At 34.9% G+C, this 23,661-nt stretch overlaps 1 pseudogene; it reads left to right on the forward strand.

Annotated features, from left to right (window-relative positions):
- The window catches only part of LOC116881038, a 33,192-nt pseudogene extending 11,214 nt beyond the window's left edge, over positions 1-21,978 (forward strand).
- Positions 21,979-23,661: the final 1,683 nt, after the last annotated feature.

Consider the following 23,661-nt stretch of genomic DNA (forward strand, 5'->3'; position numbering starts at 1 on the left):
AAGAAATTTGTTTAGCATATCAATATGGAGTGCCTCACATGCTCAAATGACATGTTCCCACCACTGCCCTGGGTCACGTGTATGTTCACTTGTAGAATTAGGACTTACTGTATAACCTGGACTCCCACCTGGAAAGGAGTGACCTGAAGGTCCCTGCTTTAAACACTGTCTCAAAGGATTTTATGAAGTGATTATTAGACAGCCAGCTACATTGAAAATCAGAACATACTGAGGACTCTACCAAGTACTAAGAGAAATTATATTAAATAAAAGAAATGTTATTTCCTCTGAGTGTAATACTTTTCTCTTTTTCTCTTTGATGAATTTCCACATTTCCTTTGAAATTCCTGACATGGGTAACTGGGTAGCTCACTCTATCTTTTGATTTTCCCTGCTGGACTGTCAAGTTCCAAGAGGATATGACATCTCTCTTTCTCTCCATGTGTGCCCAGTGCCTAGCATGAGATTGGGCAGAGATTTTGAATATAAGGTCGCTTAGTAAGTATTTTAGACTTTGTGAACCATACAGTCTCTGTTACAACTACTCAACTTGGTCTTAGCACAAAAGAAGTCACAGACAATATTTTTTAAAATGAGTGTGGTTTTATTTTAATAAAACCTTCCTTACAAAAACAAGCCACAACCTGGGTATACTCTTCATGCTATGGTTTGCTGACTGGCCTAATACAAAATCTGGCACAAAATAGTGGCTCAGCAAGAAGGTCTTTCAATAGTGCAGACTGAGTTGATGGTCATCTATGAGGATGGAGAGAAGAAGATGGATTGGAGCTACTTGGTGGTTGAACAAGTGGTGATTTGATATGAAAGCTGGGGAAGGAAAAGGGGATAAATTTAAGTTTCCGGCTTATAGAGTTGGCCTTAAAGAGAAGACATTTAAGTTATAAATAGTGGAATTGGGCATATTATCAGAAATGGGAGGGAGGGATGAGTTATATTTGGTGATACTAAATAGGAAAAATATAATAATACAGTTTATAACAGTGGCTCTTAGACTTTAGTGTGTATCAGAATCAGCCAGAATGCTTGTAGAAAACAGGTTCCTGGATTTATCTCCAGAGTTTCTGATTTGGGGGGGGAGGAGTGGAATAATTTGCATTTCTATCATGTTTCCAAATGATGTTCTGGATGCCGTAGAGGTCACTCTTTGAGAACAACTGTCCTAAATCGAAGTGCCAGGTTATGTGTTGCATGTCATCACTACCGAGAGTGAAGGAAACAGACAAGGATCAAGGACAGGATTTGAGGATGCCATAGATATGAAAACGTGCATACTATTATCTTCCAAGCAAAGATTTAGAGCTCTTTGAGACTAGAGAAAAATTTTTTTCATCTTCCCTTACCAGACATCTTTCTGTGAGGAAGAGTCATGATGTCATCCCTTCCCTCATCCCAACCTTCAATCCTGTAGTGTCTCCTTGGATCTTCTGATATGGTACAAAGCTCATTTGGTCCAGTCTTATCAGACCCAGGTCACATTGCTTTTCCTCTGTTTCTATGGCCTTCAGACAAATGGTCTTCTCATCTTCAATCTACATATCAATTTTCAACATCTGTGCCTTCTTTCCATCTGGCCTAATGTTCCTGGCACACTCCTAGACTTTCCTACTAAATTGGGAAGGCCACCATCTCTAGCCAGAATCAAAAAGAAAAGAGACATTGCTATTCAACAATCATGTGCCCACTCATTAGCGAAAAGGTGAAGAAAATATTGGAAAATGTCAAGCAGGAGGAATATCAGAGGAGGCCTCAAATCTCTGGAACTTTAATCTCTATGGTTAATATTTGTGTTAATACTAATTAATATTAATAAGATAATATTGCTGAGAAACCTCTTGTAAACCTTTCAACTACTAAAATTAGAGAGATCTCTGAGGTATAGCCTATCTTCTCTATTTTATTTTTTTGTTGCTCTTTCTCTGCATTATAACTATTTTGGTTATCAAATTAACAATTAAAAGGACAGCCAGTATCTATTGAATGCTTACTTCTAAGTGCATGTACTGTTAATGTACATTCTCTTATTTTCACAACCACCACTGAGATAGGTCTTTGTATCTCCACTCAGAGAGATTTGGAGAAGCTAGTTAACTCACTTATAATGAAATGGTTAATGAGCAACTGTGAGAGAATTTAAGCCAGTACCTGAATGACACGGGAGCCTATTCTCTTTACCAATCTTCAGCTTTCCCGATTTCCTTTCTCCATCCTGCATCACCAAAGAAAAATGCACAAATGTTGCATCTTTAAGGGCTTCACTGTTAATCTGTACATGGATGTAGATAAGTATAACAAGCTTAGCAAGGTTTCAGAGTCAAAGGCCATTTTAACATTTTCAAGATACTGATCCACAACAGGATACAATCTTAAAGATACAAACATCCAGTTGAAAGACTTCCCTCATCATTTATTGTCAAGAAAGGAGTCACCAAACCTTCCCCATCCTATTCCCTCATCATTATTGTTCTTGCCTGCAAGAGAGGAACAGGCTGGCTACTACACAAAAGAAGAGTCCCTTTTTTAGCACTTTGCAAGGACTAGCAGGTGATGAAGGAGAGACTGACTTTGGTTTGAAGAGATGCCAGTCATATATATATCTCTAAGTGGAGAGGCCAGTTACAAGGATAACTTAGATTCATGCTCACCCTGAATATTTATTAGCATTCCAGTGGTCTGAGCAATATTCATACCATAGGGCCTCTGTAATCATATAGCTCTTCTTCTATAAGAACAGTAGGCAGAGGCAGTCAGAGCTCACCTGAAATTCACAGTCCCGTTAGAGTTAAGCAGGCAATGATTAGGTCTAGACATGTGCTGGGAGGAGAAATAATGTGTGTCACTTATGAGCAAAACACATAAGATTCAGTAGACAACTTTCTAATTGCCTCTTACATTGACTTGGAAACCACATAGGCCAAGTATTGCAAATGGCATAACCACAAGACAAAGCAGCCTGGATTCCTGAGTCCACCACATGGAAGAGAGCTTTCTTGGACTGTCCCTCAGCCTTGGGTGGACTTCATATGAGTGAGAAATAACATTGTTTTTGTTTTACTGTGGATTATTTGTTACTGCACCACAGCATTATGATCTAAACTATTGCCAGTGATTTTATTTGTACTAATTTATTTACTCTGGACTGGGTCAAATGAAGGTTTCTGTTGATTCCATAATATATCCTCACTCTTAGTTGAAAAAGACCATAGCTAAGTTCAGAGCATAAAATAAAAACAAAAGGTAAGAAGGAAAAAAAATTCAAGAAATACCATTCAGAATAGAGAATACTTAACTTAATTCATATAGACAAATGCAAAGAACTTAGATTTTAAGTGAAAACCTGTAATTCAAGAAAACCACGATTCTAACTGCTTATAAACAACATTGGATGATATAAGTCCTAAGGGCTTAGAGAAGTATTTATTACATTGCTTACTAAATGGTTTTCATATTTTACAGACATGAGTAAGAAGCATGACAACATTAGAAGAAAGGAAAAAGGCAATAATGTTGGAAATTTTGAGGGAGAAAAGTGGCTTAAACATTTGTCACACATAAAATGTAAAAGGAAGAGCATTTCTACTAGATTTTTCCCTGAAATATACACAGCATAGGCTTTCAAAGAACAAATAAAGGCATGTAAGTGGAAGAGGGTAGACTAAAGTAGAGTGCATTTTAGCCATCCATCTTAGGGGTGACAGAGATCTGAACAACTGTAGGTAAGTGTGGATCATAAATAACGTGTTACCGTCTCTACAGCCAAAGACAAATAGCTTGCTCATCCGCAAGAAATTTAGGAGAATTTGTGGATGAAAACTTTCCAGCCTAAGGGACAAGGACAAATAAGCTCATATATAAACAGCTGGCAGCCCCATTCTGTCTCCTAGTCCACTCCTCCTATTTTACCATTCTCCTGTAGGTGCATCTGTAGGCGTGTACATGCAAACATGCACTCATGTAGTACTCACACACACTCCTGCTGCCTTCTGGTCTAAAGCAATCCGTCATTTAAAATTAGTAGGTGTTTTATGGTAAATAAAAATTCTAAGTGTAGAGGCAGGTAAGAGTTTTAGGTCTCCTCCTACAACCAGGTTACATGAAAATGAGGCTTTCACAGGAGGAATTTGTTCACACGTACAAACATTTATTGGCAAACAAGCATGTAGCTTATTCAGTAAGCTCCTTTTAGTAGTTTGGCCCTACCTGTGTGAAAGATTTGCTTGAGGCAAATGCAAAAATATGTTATCGGTAGGATTAACCATGGTGACAAGTATTCTCAGAATCAGTGGATATACACCAGACCATTTCAGATTCTGGCCATTTCCAAAAGGTATATAGGTAATTGGTCTCTGGACTCTTACACTACATTCCTGCAAGGACAAGAAAGTCTGTACAATATTTCTTGCATCCTTATCAGTAACAAAAAAGAATTTATAACACACATTATGCTAATCGGATACTAATCAGACATAAGAACCTTAGTAATAAGGATAGTTGAAGTGCACATCTTTGGAAGGTGGGCTTCTGATTAGAAGATTTAAAATGTTCCTATCCCTGGAGTGTGTTCTCTGAATTAGGCCAACTGACCTCCCATGGGTTGTAAGTTAAATTAACACAAGATACACATGTATACCACACTGCTTATGAAAAAACATTGTCAAGGATCATAAGAAGCACTAAATAAGAATTTCAGTCCATGGGGATGGACAAGCCATAGTTTTCAGGACACATGAAGAGAGAGAACAATTATCACATAATTATATATACATATATATATATATGTATATGTATATACATATATATATCTCATACTGATACATATATGCACATATATGCATACTTATATACACACAATAAGTATTAAGCCACCAACTACAGAGTTTGCTCAATTACTTGAATTATTTGGGTAAATGATAACCCTATTAAAGTTAGATAGGACCCTGAAAATAAGATTTTTTTCCCTTTTCATTGTCAATGGAAGATAGGTTGAAAGAGTGAAGAAAAATATCCTCCATCGGCCATCTTATATGAGAGTTTTCTGTGGTGTAGTGGTTAGGTATGTGACCTACAGAGTCAGGCTGTGTGGTTCAAATCTTTGTTCTGCTGTCTATTAATTGTGATACTAAGCATATTATGTAACTATAATTTATAGTCTTAAAATGGGGATGATAACTCTTATGGATGCTGGGAAGATTAAGTAGATAAGATTAAAGATAAATAAATAAGATTAAATAAATAACATGCTTAAAGTTCTTAGAAGAATCTCTAAAACATAGTAAGTAGTGCATACCTGTTATTATTTTTATCATAACTGATATTTTATTATAACTTCAATACTCTAATTCTGTATAATTTGCTGCACTAGAGATGTGATTTGAGAAATATCAAGACAATAATAATAGTATCATAAGATTTTGTGTAGACTAAGTGACATAATGTGCTCGAAGCCCTGGAATACAGCAGTGACCAACTAAGCAATAATAGTTATGATGTTGAATGACGTTTCACACAGAACTGTGTTTTTGTAGTTGATATGCTGAATCCCTGGAAATTTTTATGGGCATCCCAGCCATGAAATATACTTTTCTAAAGGGCAATGTCCTAAAGAAAAACACAAAAACTCTAGACTCTGAAGATCTACAGAGACTCTGCCTTAGGAACCTGTATGCCTCCTTCTGTTTCCCCCACCCTTCTTGTACCAGAAAGAACCCTGGGTGGAGGGAGGGAATATGCATCCAACACAGGCGGGTGAGCCAAGAGTGCAGATCCTGCTCCTCAGCATTGAAAATGGTGACAACCTTAAAAACTGAAAGTCAGAAAGGGAAAAGTTAAACTCTAAAATGGTACTGACACTTAAGCAAAGGCACATCAATTTCACTTTAGTTGAACGGATTTGAAAAGCTAAACTGATAATCCGGTCAACATTTTCAGTGTGTAGCTCTCTCATTTAGTATGTTTAATCCACTCTCCTAGATCATTACACAAATGTTCTGTTTTGTGCCATGGGAAATTCTGATCTTAGCTGATGAAGTACTCAGTCACCTATAATCTTGTGAGAGCCACAAATGACGATAATTACAATTTATGAAGTAACTAGAACAAAAAACACAATATGCTGAGTTTGAGCTGAGGTAATTATATTTTTACTTCAGATTAGCAGAAATTTAAGAAAAAAATGCAACACCCTTTGAGCACTATTTCCAATTTTTCCCCTCAATTTTATTAACTACAATCATTAAGGAATTGCTGAAGAAAAGATAAGAGCTCTGCAAGTTGACTTAGAGTATCTGCATAGGAAAGAGGGAATAAACAATGTGCAATCTGTAAGAAGCTATGGAAGAAGCAAAGAAGGTTTAGGCTGTTGGAAACAATATTCAGTTGCTACTGAAGAACTTTGAAATTGAATAGGGTCACCTCTAAAGAGCTGGGTGACCTTGAACTTTTCATTTCTCCTCTCAGAACCACTTTTTCCTCATTGATTAAATTTGAGAATCCAAATAGGTTACCACTAAGATGTCTATCGTTCGTCAAATTTTGTGAGTATAGAAAATGTAAGCTATTACTGCACTTTATTATGAATAAACATTACATGTATTATCTGAGGCTGTGGGCAGTGAGCATTCTTTTCTTTAAATGTCTTAAACAGAATTGTTTGTCTGAAGTCTTCATTGTACTTTCTGTCTTGCCAAGGCATCTTTCCTCTTCCATGGTGTTCTGGTATCTCACGTATCACGTATTAGTTTTTGTTTTTTATTTTGTTGGGTTTTTTGTTGTTTTTTGTCTTGTCCCACAGCTATTATAAGTTCTTGCAGCTCAGGAATCATGTCTAATTTACCTATTTCCCCAGTGCGTAGGAAAGTGCCTGGCATTTAATGTGGAATGACAGAATAAACAAGGGAATGACTAAGTGAATAAATGACTGAATGAATGGTTTGATATCAATGAGGCAGAAAGTAAGTAGACACTGAGTACTGAATCATTCAATACAATTCAGTGTTAAAATGTATCTTCAAGCTCCTATTTCATGAGGTCCTCACAAGATACTACCCAAAATGGTTCTTACAGCATTTGTTTTGGCTGACAGCATTCACATTCGGTGAAAATGACAGTGAGCTTGAGTACAGAAATATTCTCAAGAAATAACTTTAGAAATAAATAACTTTAGAAATAACTGTTTTTATGAATGGATAAAGATGTGGTATACACACACACACACACACACACAATAGAATACTATGCAGTCATCAAAAGAAATGAAATCTTGCCATTTGTAACAACGTGGATGAAATAGAGGGTATTATGCTGAGCAAAATAAGTCAATCGGAGAAAGACAATTATCATATGATCTCCCTGATATGAGGAATTTGAGAGCCAGAGTGGGGGGAATTGAGGGGTAGGGAAGGAAAAAATGAAACAAGATGGGATCGGGGGGGAGAAAAACCATAACAGATTCTTAATCTCACAAAACAGAGAGTTGCTGGGGGGAGGGAGGGAATGGAGAGGACGGTTGGGTTATGGACATTGGGGAGGGTATGTGCTATGGTGAGTGCTGTGAAGTGTGTAAGCCTGATGACTCACAGACCTGTATCCCTGGGGCAAATAATACATTATATGTTAATAAAAATAATTAATAAAAAAGAAATAACTGTTTTTGCAAACCTAATCACCATCAAACAGCCATCACAAAACACCTACTTGAGTAGGAATGAAGTATATATATAAACCAAGACTTCATCATCAACCTTGGGGATTGGTACACTCTGGTCCATTGGCCAAATATACCTCATCACCTGTTTTTGTAGACCCTGTGAGTTAAGAATGGTTTTTACATTTTTTTAATGTTTGGGGGAAATTTCTTAAAGAATAATATTCATAAAAATATTAAAACATAAAAACTATAGGAATTTTGAACTTCATTGCCCATAAATTAAGTTTTATTGGAACACAGCCATGCTCACTCATTTGTTATTGTCTGGCTGGTTTAATGTCACAACAGCACAGTTGAGAACTTATGACAGACACTGTATGGCCTGTAAGCCTGAAATATTTACTGTTTAGCCCTTTATAAAAAATTTGCTAAGATTTGTTCTAACTGATGTTCAAAGTTCCTTTTGTCCTATCAAAACCAATTTACAGTGATGGCTTTGTGTGTAAGAGAGCTACTTCATCTTCAAATGGAAAATTTCAGTACCTGCAAAACTTGGAGAAGGTTTATATTATAATTTCTTTGTTTCTTTGTTTCTTTTTTATGGAAATAGGATATCTTAAAGAAAAGATTTACTCTAATCAATTTTTTCACATTATTTTTATGAAATTTAAGCCAAGAACTATGGTGAGCAATTAAAGTCTTTAAAATGATACATTTTCGTTTAACTTAAATAAATTCATCACATATTTATTTATTTATTCCACATTTCCTCTTAATCCAAAATGACTTATCAATATTTTTCATTCGAATTCAAGCAGGGGTCTGATAGATCCTTTTTAAAAGACATTTGCTTAAAATGATTTATAAAGTATCACTGAGCTGTCCATAAAGTTAATATGGTGAAACACAGCAAAAAAAAAAAAACTCTTCTTCAATGAAATTAAGTGATAAAAAAAAAATTCCCTTAAGCCCTTTCTCTCAAATTCTGAGGGTTAACTATTAGAAAATAATTACTAGCTGTGTTTAGAAAATTATCTAACCCACAAAATAAAAAGTCTAGAAAATCACACATTTTGGTTTTGTAGCTATTTCATTTGTGACATTTTTACTTTTTCTCAAAATGCTGTTCCTCAAGTTGAGAAAAAGTCTCCACCAGGTTAATTTACTAAATATGCTAATTTGTTCCATGGGAGCAAATCATTTCAAAGTAACTTCTACATATGATCACGTTGTAAAACTATTGTAGTTTGTATATTTAAGAAAATGTTTTCCACATAGGCTAAATTATTTATGTAATAAGTAACCATGGTGGGAAAGTAAATCTTTCAGTTCCAAATCAATGAGAGGGTGAGTTGTTATCTGGCTGATTGATGGTGATTAGGCTCTTGGAGCAAATCTGGCCTACGTGCTGGTGAATGCCAAATGGCTGAAGGCCACCTCTCTCTATACTCCTTTGCTGGCAGTTATCTTCCAATAAGTTGGAAGAAGCCACAGTTCCAGCAGCATGATTTTTGTTCAGTGGCTCAAATTGGCCATTTTCTTCTGCTTAGATCATTGTCCCTACCAGGCACTACCTATCGGTGGTCATAATATATATTGTTATATATCAATTTTACTTCAAAAATAAAAAATAGAGGCACATCATGACTTCCTCTTTCTTACTTTTTTATCTGGGTAAAAGGAAATACTCTCTCAGAAGACTCTCTTAAAAATAAATAAACATTAAAAATAGAGTGGTGACTCTACCCTAGATATTTGTAAAACATATGTAATAAAATCCCAGCTGTGATCCTCAATAATCTTGTATAAGACTAGGAAGATATTTAAATTTAAAGGGAAGTTCTATATCCTTGCCTTTGAGACATTAATAAGTATATTGTCTTGGCAGATGCTTCTTTTTTTTTTTTACCATTGTTCATAAGTATTAAATCAAATCAACCCCCAAAGCGTTGTGGGCTTTGTTGTTGTTGTTTTTGTTTGCTTGTTTGTTTATCTTTCAAAGACCATACAAGTCAATGCACATCATAGCCTTTTCATGTCAGGAAGTATCAGTATTTAGCTCCTATCAATTACTTAGGATAGAAGCCTTAGGAATAAAATATTTAAAAAATTTGTAAGCCCGGAATTCTGGAATAATTGATACTGGAGTTTCTATATGTACAGTCAAGGAATAATTTCCTCCCACAGTAAAGATTTAGAGTAAAAATATTCTCACTGACTGCACATGTGGATTAATAATATGGTTATTTAGGAATAACTGAGTAGAGTAACATGCATAAGTGACAGATGCATATCATGTCTTTAGCTTCTCAAGTTGTTTGTGGATAAGAGAATGGTTTTAATGCTTCAGAATTCTTTTTAATCAGCTGCTACAAATTATAATAATTCGCATATTAGTTTCCCTAATTTATAAGAGTCAGTCATGACAATCTTGTGCAGACACTCTGGTTATATCATCACACCCTGCTCTGCTGCCTCTTCAATGCATCAAGAATATCTTGGGACACCTGTGTGGCTCAGTTGTTAAGCATCTGCCTTCAGCTCAGGTCATGATCCCAGGACCCTGGGATCAAGCCCCACATCTGGCTTCCTGCTCTGCAGGAAGCCTACTTCTCCCTCTCCCTCTCCTACTCCCCTCCTTGTATTCCCTCTCTCACTGTCTCTCTTTCTCTGTCAAATAAATAAACAAAATCTTTAAAAAATATATCTTAAGAATCCTCTTCCATCTCTATTGTTGATGTTATGGGAGTGGGCGATACTAATCATATCTGCACAGGTGTATTTTTATAGAGCTGCCAGAAAATCCTTCTGCTCATTCAAGAACATCATCTGTCTGTAATTAATGTTCTATCTGTCTTCTTGAAATAAAGAAATAAGAACCTACCCATCCCAAATTTCACCCAGCAGTTGGATTCACAAGCATCAATTTAAGCTCTGAAAGATACTTCATTATGATGACAATACTAGGGTTTTTTTGGTTTTATTTTTATTTGTTTGTTTGTTTGTTTTTGCTGAACATAATTGGTGATTTTTTGTTTTTTTGAAGCTCTTACTATCTTGCTCTCTCTCTCTTTCCCTCCCTCTTTCTTTCTTTCTCCTTTATATTGGCCAATTGGTTCCAATTTCATATTAACTTCTTGTATGTGCTATGATTTTTCAACATTACCTTCTTTGACCAAACAGGCCTTGCTGGGTCCCTCCTTGTCAATTACATTTCTTCACATTGAATACTGGACCAGCACCTCTTTCTGTATAATTAAGAAAAAAAAAACTTATATACTTCATTTTGCCTGAGTGTCTTTGGATTTTCCATGTCTGTGCAGATTCCCACATGTATGCTATTAAATTTTATTTTCTCCTATTAAGAAACTTAAAAAGATAAACATTGCCTTCTTTATTATTTTAGATAATGAAGTATAATAAAAATTAACAAAGTAAACCTGTATTCACATCAAGGAACTTATGTGTATGTGAAATCAAATTAATGCATTATAAATTCTTAATGAAATTACTGTGGTGTTTATACACACAGTGCAAATAAGAATTTGGAAACCCAAGTTGGAAATATAATATGAGATTAGGAACTATACATTATGTCACTGTGAGTTTGCTATGGATTCTTATATCTAAGACTGACAAAACATAATATGAAAGAAGGAATGAACCTGGATTCAGGTCTCTGAATGCAGGACAGAAACATTCCCTTCAGAATGTGGCTGTCATTTTCACTGGACTCTTTACCTTATCTGTAAAGACACTAACAGTGTCCATTCTTGCAGTCAGATTTTTCCTTTGTTTTGCTCTTTTCATTTATTTGGTACAAACAAATAAATGCGGGGATCATCTTCCTGAGCAATGTTCTGTTTACCTGCTTATTCTAATAGGATATTAAATTTTCTGGCTCATGTCATTCTATCCCAACATGAAAAAGTAGTTGTGGGAATGGCATTGCCGGCACAAAAACAGTGGTGACTGAAGTAAACCCAGCTATTTACACAACTCTGTGTCACTAGGGATACATTTTCAAGGCTCTTTTCAGAAATAAGTATATCTTAGGACGTCATTCTCTTTCCCATAAATTCGGGTGCCAAAATGGAAGAGCTACAGGGTTGCAGGCATATTTGGGAGCAGATGGTAATATCTACTGCTGTGTCCAAATAGGCTGGTGGGCATATTTATCTGATATGTTTTTGAGCTATGATAAGAAGCCAACCATCTCTCTTTATTCACCACTGAGGAATACACTTTCAAGTAAAGATAACCCTTTCTGTAGAGTCTGCTTGCCAGTTAAAAATAAATAATACACCTGCTGAATTTTTGTGTTTCTTCAATGACAGTCATCACAAAAAGAATACTTTTTATGGCTTGTTTAATGTTTTTTTTAAAGTATTTCTTTAAAGTACTTGTGTATAAATAAGATCATTGCTTATTAACATTGTACGCTAATTAGAACACATTTTCGCCTTAGTTCCTTAAAATATAGACTTTTTTTAAATTTGCAGTGCGTCCTAACCCTTCAGTATAGCTCTCTCTAACTCTAATTAATTCGCATTGCAAAAGAAATGAGTTTGATCCCAGCTGTAGAAGTCACAGTGACTTATCCTTTCAATGAGGTGATAATTGGTGTCTGGTTAATTCTATTCATAGAAACCATGGGCCATAAAAAAATAATCCTCACTTCTATTACACAGCATGAAGCTCCCAGTAGCACCTATGCTGTTTCCTGGTATGAAATATTTTTATTCTTAAACCATAATTCCCAATTGTGGAAATTCATCTTTTAAGCAAATACCTACTGCCTGGTTAAGAGTTACTCAAGAAGACATTGTCATGTTGCTTTGCATGTGGTCACATGGGCTTTAACACAGAAGATTATGTTATTTACCTCCAAAAACACAAGGCCCAACAGGGCAGAAGTTAAGGTATCTTCTTACAAAAACAAAAACAAGTACTATTCACAGACATTTGTTCAACATAAGGATGATTGGTGATATGCAAGGTATTTTTACGTGGGTGTGTAACATTTTGAGACATATGACAGACTATAAATGTTCCTGCTGGATACATTTGCAAATTATGAAGCAAATAAGAAAATTATTAATCATGAACTAGCACCAAAGTGAAGAGCTAAAATATCACCAATATGATTGCATTTATTTGGATGTGGCTCCTTACCTCCCCTATCACCTGTCCCCAATAAATATGTGTATGACCTGCTTTGTGTTTATCATTGTTTTGGCTATTATGAAGTCTCATCACATATTTATGCACATAAACACATACACAACTTTTTTCATTAAAATATCATCATACCCAGTATTATCTCTTACTTGCTTTTTCCTCTCAATATTATGGTTGTAAGAATTATCCACACCTTTTTATGAAACCACAGTTTGTTCTTTTTCACTATTACATAAATCCTCTGTACTATGAAGATTTGTACCCATTATTTTGTCTATGCAAATCTCAGCTGTTTCCAACTTTTTAATAACATGGACAATACCACCATAAATATATTTGTATATTTCTGTTGGTGAACATGTTTAAAAGTCTCAGTAGGAGTGGAATTGGTTAAGATGTTCAAATGATCCACTCTACAAAATCTGAATTTTGTATTTTCTCTCATAATATGTAAGATCCACATACTTGCAAAGAGGTTTTAAATCATTGGGCTATCCTAGACATAGTTGTTATGATAATGGTTTTTATCATTAATAACTTTTCTGATGCTATTGCAAGTATACAGAATTATAATAATAAATGTAAATAATAATAACTAAAATAAATTATGATGACATAGATAATAATAAATATATTTATGGGACAAAATAACAGAAATCAGGAACAGTATGAAAGAGAATACATCACTATTTGGAAGAAGAGAAAAAATGCAATGTGCAGACAAAATATCACCCCAATGAGTTTCCTTGGGGGATAAATGGGTAATGAGTATTTGTTATTTTTTTAATAATTGCATAACATCTACATAAACACATTTATGTTGATTTATGTAAATATATTGATATCTGTTAAAAGTTTAATCATTTCTGATATATTAAATCCCTTGACCACTGGAGAGTCACTTCCCAATTGCAGTTCTCTCTCTAGTTATAATAAGAGTTTAGTAGGCAAACTTCTTGGATATTATACATATATGTATACATATATACAATTATATTGTATGTATATTGCATACAATTATAAATATATACACACAGAGGGAATATTGTGAATATTTTTATAAATATGGTTTTATACTAGAAGTTTGCATTTCTTGTGTTTGCTTTCCTTTCTCAAATAAATGTCCAGAAAATCTTTCCATCTAAGTATATATAGCTTGATCTTATTTCATATAAACAATGGATGTCTTACAATTTAGCCATTATAGTTATATGGTTAAATTATAGGACATTATATGGAATGACATATAACTGATAGATGTCCTATAATTCAGGCAAAATAGTTAGCTTGTGTGTGTATTTAGGTTTAAACAGAGTTACAATAAATATCCTAGTGTGCCTTTATGCCTTTGAGAGAATATGGTTCTAAATTAGATACCTAGAAATAAAATGTCTTGACCCAATTGCATAGACATTTTAAATGTTAATAGTTACAGCCAAATGTTTCTTTAAAAAGCTAAAACTGTGAAGGGTCTGACATTTTACTCTACATTCACGCTATTAATTGAGCTTGCCACGATTTCATAGATGCTGGCAGAAGATAAAACATTCTTGGGTCAGAGACAAGACTTTATTACTCACAGTAGTAGCAGTAGCCATTTTCTTATGCAGATTTCCCAAGTCCACATTCCTACAAGGACATGTGAAGCGTGTCAGGTGATATCTGCACATGTAGTGTGTTATGTGAGAGAAACCTTGACCTTAGGGGACCTGACACTTTATGATGGTCAGTAAGCATGCCTGCACTGTGATCCAGAGGAAAAGCTTGCCTTTATTGGGTTGAATGCTATACAAACATCATCTTCACTCATTAAGGAGGTGCCATATCTATCTTTAAAAGACAGATCTAAAGCTTTTCACTATATAAACTCCCTTGAAAAGACAGTTTATAACACAGGGCTGCTACTCATAAGATACACAGAAATAGGAGACCCACAAAGAATTACTTTCCAACAATTCCCTTCAGAGAGGATTTCCACTTGTTTCCTTTAGGAACCATGGTGGTTACTAACTTGTGGGTACTTTAAATCCTTTCCAGGTTAATTCAGAAGTATCAAGTTCAGTCCCCCTTAACTTTCACTGCAGGATCCAATCTGAATCTCTTAATTACAGTGCTGATAATGCATTTTCTTTTAGAACAAATGATTTTTTCCCCCAAGCGCTTAACCACCAGGGAGGAATCAAGAATATGTAACACCTGTTTTCTGCAAATATCAAAGAACATATATTTTGTTATGATATTATATATATATACATATATATAAAAACATATATTTTATGTTATGATATTAGCTGGATATGAGCTACTGCTCATATCCAGCTAATTTTTGCTCTGTATATGGAGAAACCAAGTGCTGCCTTACATTCTGGTATTTTAAGAGAAGAGATGAATCTATATTTTGATGTAAAAACACCCAATTTTCAAGTGTTGGTGAATTAGTTGAAATTGATTAATAATATTTTAAGCAATATGTGATGGAACAGACAAACTGAAGGAGATAACTATATATTTGATATTTAGGAGCTCATTCGTGACATGCCTTTCTACCCCCAATTATGGCCCCATTCACAAAGCTTTCATGGTATTTTATATACCTCCTCTACTAGATAGCATATCACATTGATTCATGATTTTTTTTTTCCAATTTAGATAAAATTTATTTACTGTCTTGGAGAAAATTGAACTGAAACCTTTGGGAGTAATCTTTTGTACAAAACAAACTGAGCCTGGGTGGCTCAATTTGTTAAACATCTGCCTTCAGCTCAGGTCATGGTCATAGGGTCCTGGGATTCAGCCCCACATCAGGCCCCCTGTTGAGGAGCAGGGGTCTGCTCCCTCTCCCTCTGCCCCTCCTCTCTCCTTGTGTTCTCTCTCTCAACCTCTTTCTCTTTCTTTCAAATAAATAAATACAATATTAAAAAAATAAAAAAAGTAGAAATTATATCCTTATCTGACAAGTATAATTTATATGTTATGTAGTTTTTAACTTCCTCAAAAATATCAGGGTAAGTGAAAAAAGACAAATACCAAGGACATTACAGTGTATAGTTACATTTTATCCAGTGTCCAGAATAGATAATGGAAGTAATGGAAGTAATGTGGTGCTTGCCTAGGGCAGAAGGCAGGTATGATGGGACTGGGGAGCAAATACAAATAGACATAAGGTATCTTTTTAGGGTCATGGAAATGATTTAAAATAAAATTGTGATGGTGGTGGCATAATTCTTTATACTAATAATCATATTAATATAAATATACTAATACCCACATTAAAAAAAAAAAGTTGACATCCAATGTGACAAACTTGCAGAAGACTCGTGGTACACAAGAATTTCTCATCAGTGCAGAAACTAGTGTTTGGGAATAATTGTCAAAACTATTATTTTAGGGCACCTGGATGGCTCAGTCTGTTGTGTCTGCCTTTGGCTAGGGTCATGATCCCAGGGTACTGGGATCAAGTCCATCATTGGGGTCCCTGCTCAGCTGGAGCCTGCTTCTCCTTCTCCCTCTGCCTGCTGCTCCCTCTGCTTGTGCTCTCTCTCTGCCAAATGAATGGGAAAAACAAAACAAAACAACAACAACAACAACGACAAAAAAAACCCTATTATTTTAACAATGATGTCATATTCCATAGTTCAGAAAGGTCCATAGTTGTCTCTTGGGAATCCTAATGACTTTCCTCTGCAGGAGGTCACATGGAAGAAGATTTCAGAATCTGGTTGTCTGTGCTAGCAATGTTCTTAGCACAAAGAAACTCAGGAGACCTCCTTGGGCCTTGCCTATGACCAGTTATATATTTTTATTATACTACAAAGTGCCTTGATTTTACAGATAAATTTGACGAGAATCAACATCTTAAAAATAGAAATACCTCTCAGTTTTTTATGCCAACCCTGTATTTTACAGCCATAAACTCTTTCAACTCTTATTTAACTAGCTTTTTTCAAAAATACAGATTTCTTCAGATTTTATATGTAGACAGTTATGTTGTCTATGAATAAGGGGCAGTTTATTTCTTCCTTTCTATCTGGGGGTCTCTTTTTCCAATTTTATTATTACATAAAATAAGACTTAAATAGAAGTAATAAGAACAGACATCCTTGCCTTGTTTCTAATTAGAGGAAGAGGGCCTTCAGTCTTTGGACATTAAGTATAAAGTTATCTATAAGCTTTTTGTAAATTCCATCTATTAGTAAAGATATTGCTTTCTATTACTAGTTTATTGCAGGCTTTTTTTTTTTTTTTTGAAGATTTTATTTATTTATTTAACACAGAGAGAGAGATCACAAGTAGGCAGAGAAGCAGGCAGAGAGAGAGAAGGAAGCAGGTTCATTGCTGAGCAGAGAGCATGATGCAGGGCTAGATCCCAGGACCCTGAGACCATGACCTAAGCCAAAAGGAGAGGCTTAACCTTCTGAGCCATCCAGGTGCCCCCAAGCTTTTTTTTAAACTATGAGTGAATGTTGATATCAATTTCTAGCTGATTTTCAAATCTTGAACCATTCTTGCTTTCTTCAGAAAATCCCCATTTGATTATGATGTGTTATGACATCAGTACATTGTTTGATTTGATTTGCTATTATTTTGTTGAGGATTTTTGCATCTGTGATCATGAGAGATATTATGATTTTGGTATTAGCATAAGGCTAACTTCATAAAGTGATCTGGCAAGTATTCCCTCTTCTTCTGTGTTTTGAAAGCATTTGTATGGAATTGTTTTCTTGTTGTTAAGTGATTGAATGTACTAAGTAAGACATCTAGACTTGCAATTTTCTTTGTTTGAAGGCTTTAAATTCTCATTTAACTTCTTTAATTGACAAAGGATTATTCAGGCCATTTGTTTCTCCTGAGTGAACCTTGATACTTTGTATCTTAAAAAGAATTAGTCCATTTTATCTAAGTTGTGGAATTTATGGCCATTAAGTTGAATTTAATATTACCCTTATTATCTTTCTAATTTACATAGGATCTGAGATCATGTCCCCCTTTTAATTCTTGATTTTTGTGCCTTCTTTCCACCCACTCCTTTGATCAGTCTCAATAAAGGTTTATCAACTTTTTTGATCTGTTTTATAAGTGTCTTTTGGTTTCATTAAATTCTCTATTTTTTTCTACTCTCCAAATTATTTATTTCTGCTCTTATCTTTATTTCGTTCCTTTTGCTTGTTCTTCTCTTTCTGGTTTCTTAAGATGTAAGCTAAGTTTAGATAATTTATTTGAGACTTTCTTCTTTTCTTAATATAATCATTAGACACTATAAGTTTCCCTCTATATACTTTTTTAACTACATCCCACAAATTTTGATATGTTGGGTTTTCAATTTTATCCAATTCAAAGTGCTGCTAATTTTCCTTTTGACTTCTTATTTTATCAATGCATTATTTGTAAATGTATTATTTAATTATAAATACTGGAGAATTTTTAGATTTTTTTTTAAATTTTTGATTTCTACTAGGGGCACCTGGGTGGCTCAGTGGGTTAAGCCTCTGCTTTCGGCTCAGGTCGTGGTCTCAGGGTCCTGGGATGGAGCCCCACATCGGGCTCTCTACTCAGCAGGGAGCCTGCTTCCTCCTCTCTCTCTCTGCCTAGTTGTAATCTCTGTCTGTCAAATAAATAAATAAAATCTTTAAATAAATAAATAAATAAATAAATAAATAAAGTTTTTATTTCTACTTTAATAAGTTATGGAAATAAAACATTATTTATGTATTTTTTTAACTTTACATTTGCAGGCTTATTTTATGACCAAGCATTTAGTCTATTATGGTGACTATTCCTTAAAGCAATTGAAAATAATAGGCGTTCTGCTCTTGTTGGAAGGAGTGTTTTATTTATGCCAATTAGTTAGTTAATATTGTTACTCAGCCCTCCTATATACTTACTGATTTTCTCCCTGATTTTCCTATCAATTGTTAAAGAACATCGAAGTTTGCAATTAGGATTGCAGATTTACTTATTTGATCTCCTTTCAGTTGTATTAGTTTTTGGTGCATGTATTTTCAAGCTCTAGTGTTAGGTGCTTACACATCTAAGATTGTTATGTCTTCCTGGTGATTTGACCCACATTTCACTGTGGAATGTCTCTCTTCATCCCTCTTCTAAAGCCTACTGTGTCTGATTCTAAAATATCCACTTCAGCTTTCTTTTGGTTGGTACTTACAGTTGATGCATTTTCTTGCACTTTTACCTTTAACCAAGCTATGTCTTTTTATTTAATGTAAGGTTTTTTTCAATAGCATTTTAAACCAATCTGAAAGTTTTTATATTTTAATTGGTGTGCTTAGAACATTTATATTTTTTGAAATAATTGATATGGCTGGAGATCATAATAATTTTTTTTAAGATTTTATTTATTTATTTGACAGACAGAGATCACAGAGAAGCAGGCAGAGAGAGAGGAGGAAGCAGGCTCCCTGCTGAGCAGAGAGCCTGATGCGGGGCTTGATCCTAAGACCCTAGGATCATGACCTGAGCTGAAGGCAGAGGCTTTAACCCACTGAGCCACCCAGGTGCCCCAATCATAATAATTTTTAATTTGTCTCTAAATTCTTAAGTATTAACCATCTTTATATTTAAAGTACATTACACATAATGTGAACTCAGTAGATTTTGATTAAGTTTATATTTCTTTCAGATCCATTGTCTTTCTCCTTGTACTATGGATTTGTTCTAAATATAGTATCTCTAATATTTTGAAATCATAACTTTTTCATGTAAGTTATAAGTGAAAAAATACTTATTATACTTAGTTTCTAAATCACATTTTCTCATGAGTACATTTCATATACCCATGCAGGATGAAAGTAATATAGAAAATGTTAAATATCAATCAGTGAATATTAGATTACTTATCATTCATCTACTTATTACATGTACTTTTGATAACTATGAATCCATTGAAACAGAGGAAGAAAAAAGTAATAAATTTATACATGCCTTGCTGCAGAAAGCAGTAGCAGCATATGGTCATGAATAAAGTATCACCATTTCAATATCTGTGTCTGCTTTAGTTCCCAGTAGTATTATCTGTAGAGAAGACCTTTGCTCTACAACAGAGAATACTCTCGGCATTTGAAAAAGCATTTATTTCTGAGAAGTAGACCAACATGATAGTGGCTTAACATTAGCATGTTTATAACAATAGTGAGCCTAGTGTTTTGTTTTCATTCAAAACACTATTAACCTTTCCCCCTGGAAAATAAAAGTTTAATTTAGGAGCAATTGTTCTAAAGAGACATTACTTTCTCACAGGAGGAGAATCCCAAAGGTGAGCAGAGAGAAAAGAAGGTTGCAGAGATACTCAGTAACCAGTGTATAATCCTGGCAGATAGAATGTGACATTAGAGAGATAAAGGGGGGGAGATATTTTAATTTAGAGTTCTTGGTGTGTCTTATTCCCACACTCCACACAACAACCAGTTGATTGTTAAGCATGATGGTAAATAATATATAGACTAATCCTGAAAGCAAGCAATATGTGATTTGCCCCAAACCTCAGGAAACTCAGTGTTCCAGGGTATCATACACTTCACCATCGGCTTGTCCTATTAAGATTTGTTTAGTGAGAATTTGTGCAAATTTAGTGTTGTTACTGTTTGCTTTATATGTAAGTCATTCTCCACAACTACTCATTTATTTATTCATTCCACAGTTGGAATTGTGGAATGTCTTAGGTGCATAGGACTATTGCTGTGCAAACAAAGTTTTTAAGAATTGATTCTGGAGATGAGAACCATCTTTAATTATACTGGGACAAATACTCTTATTAAAGTTACCAAGAATGCTTCCAAGCCTTTTGAAGTCTAGGAAATAATTTGCAATACTAAAAAATGTCTATTTTATTAATAAAACTTTATCAGAACCAGAAACATATTAGAGATCTACCAGAAATGCAGCAAAACACCCCAAAAATGTGCCAATATTAGTAAGAAAAAAAATCTTTAACTTCTCAGTATAGTCAATGAAATAAGATAGCATCAAAAACTCATAGTGATTTCAAATATGCAGTAACTCAACTGTAAGGATGCAACTTGAAAAAAAATGTTGTTTTGAGAAAGAGGATAACCTTTGTTCAAGAGCCATCATTAGTATTACTCCTCTTTGGAATATTGAAATGTTATTCAAGTTTGTATAAATGTGCCAGGCTGCCCAATATTATTGTTTTCTCTGAAACTGTTGTCTGTCAACCAAAAATCAGGCTTAAAAAAAAATCACAATTACATCCACTCCAGACCTATGAAATATTGGCATCCTCACTAATCAACCTGGGGATGCACTAGCATGATTAGAAATGTGTGATATTTAACAAGTCGTTTTCCAGAAGAAGAAGAAGAAGAAGAAGAAGATAGAAGAAGAAGAAGAACAACAACAACAACAACAGCAACAAGAACAACAAGAAGAGGAGGAAGAGGAAGAAGAAGAAGTAGTACTAGTACTAGTAGAAGTAGTAGAAGAAGCAGCAGCCATTATTCATGTGGTCCAGTCCCAGAAAGATTTTGTGATGATGGCGGGGGCAGTGGCTTTGGGTTGAATCATGGATGGATGGACAGTTCCAGGTGCTGGGAGTGTACTGAGACATTTAGGGCTCCTACATCTTGGTATCCTGCAAGAGGAGGAGAAAGAGAAGTTTGATGCTCTGCAGGGTATCCTCTCTGCCTTCTTTGAAGAAGATTCTCTTCTTACGATCTTCAAGGAAATTGTGGAACAATGGTCGTTGGAAAGTTGGGATGTTCTCACCAAGGTGAGAAAAGATGAGATACAGGCTATTGCCACCTAAATTTAGAAGCAGGCAGACTGTGGTGAAGCCCAGGATGGTGTCAGAAGGGGAGAAGCAGATAAAGCTGCACTCCTAGCCCAGTCAGTATACTGCTGTGACAGATGCAGAAGACTAGAAGGATGAGAAGGATGATTCAGATACCACCACGATGAATCTTAGATCTGATACATCTTTATTCCAAAACGCCAATGTGGAAGATGTCCTCAATGTTGGAAAACTGGAGTGAGTCTCACTTTGGGATGAGTCCCAAAGGAAGAAAGGATAGGACAAGCTGCAGATGGAGAGGGACAAACTAGCTAAGCAGGAATGCAAGGAAAGGAAAAAGAGAAGGGCACAATGAGGGGAGTGAAAGCAATAACTTTGGTCCACTCTTTTTTTTCTCTTCATGGAGTTGATCAAAGGAAGAACTGATTGTGCACATGTGTATTTAAGAGAAATGAGAGAATGAATAAAGTTGTTTTCCAAGGCATTTCCCTCTATTTACATGGTCCAAAGGAAAATCACAAACACTTCTAATTACAAAATGTGCCATGTCTCTTTGGTGTGGGTAGATTATTGTAGCTGATGTCTATACCAAAGATCTGGAATGGGGGCAACTTGTATGTTTTAATACTGAAGTCGTGGCTCCTTTTGGCCACTTTGAAAGATTTTTCTCACTTAAGATAAATAGCAGAAATATTCAGAAAGCTGGCAGTTACAGTTTTCAATCTGAAGAAGCAAAATCATGACCTCTCATGAAATGCGGGAATATAAGGTACTTTGAAAGTAGTATTCACCCCTTAATGTATTGTTTTATGGGTGAAATTGAAAGTTTATGAAACGCCCTATCTGGATCCAGATATTCTGTTAACATGATAAGGAACTATGAAAATGAAAGAAACTATGTGGTAGATGTTCTAGATTTGAGAATTTTTTGTTGTTGTTGTTAAGCTTCAGCCTATGGGAGGAAAAAGAAGTATCTTTTTAAGTAGAGATAGTTACATATTTTTCCTCATCTAGGTTATGATTTTGAAGAAGGATGTATATCAGGTGAAAGGATATCATTGTTAGCTAGATTCATTTTTTATAATCATGAGTTCTTTTGAGTGCTAGTAGAGATTTTATTCCTGATCTGCCCAAAAACATGAGTATAAGGAACTGATAATTACAGCTTGAGAGAAACTACAGGAACCATGTGTTTAAGAAAGAAACACTGGAAAACAAAGATATTTAGGAATGTATATTGTGGGTGCTCAACAAACTTATTTAATGAGTGAATAGAAAATGAGCAAGAAAAATGAGCAGGAACTCTCCAGTTCTACTTTAGTCCCAGGCCACATTCAATTGTAAATAAGGTCTTTCTCTACTTCAGGCAGCAGGCAAGCAAATTTGGCCCAGTCTCTTTTTGTATGGTGCAAGTCAACAATGGATTTTGCATTTTTAAAGGGTTGTAAGAGAACAGAAATGTGACAGAGATCTTTTGTGACCTGTAAAGCCTAAAATATTTACCATCTGGCCCTTTGGAGAAAAAGTTTGCCAACCTCTGTCTCACATCATTAACTATGAGGTTAACGAACATTTTTACCTTTGTACAGAAGGTAAAAAACATGGTTAAGGTAAAGATGTGTCACCTCTATACACTCCTATAACCGCTGCATTACATTTTTAGAACATAAACTATTTAAATCACAAAAAACAAACAAACAAAAAACCAATAAATCAAAATAACCTTTTCTCTTTGCAATTTTCAGACACAGTGAAAAGAATAAATGTGTTACATCATCACCGTTCCCCTTCTGCTCTGCTATTCTTCTATTCTATTCTATTCTATTCTATTCTATTCTATTCTATTCTATTCTATTCTATGTTATAGGTATTTCCTCATTTCTTACTTTGGAACCTTTCACAAAACTATTTTATCCAGCCCTAGCAAACATGCCCATCTTATTCTCCTATCTCCACCTTTTTCTACCTACTCCATATTATAAACATCTCAAAATCATCAGTCAAGCAAGGTTGGGGAGGAGAACATCAGTAAGCAAAGTAGGATTTCCTTTAGAAG

The sequence above is a fragment of the Lontra canadensis genome, unplaced genomic scaffold (genome assembly GCF_010015895.1).
Source record: "Lontra canadensis isolate GAN:19392208 unplaced genomic scaffold, GSC_riverotter_1.0 scaffold70, whole genome shotgun sequence".
Taxonomy (NCBI): Eukaryota; Metazoa; Chordata; class Mammalia; order Carnivora; family Mustelidae; genus Lontra; species Lontra canadensis.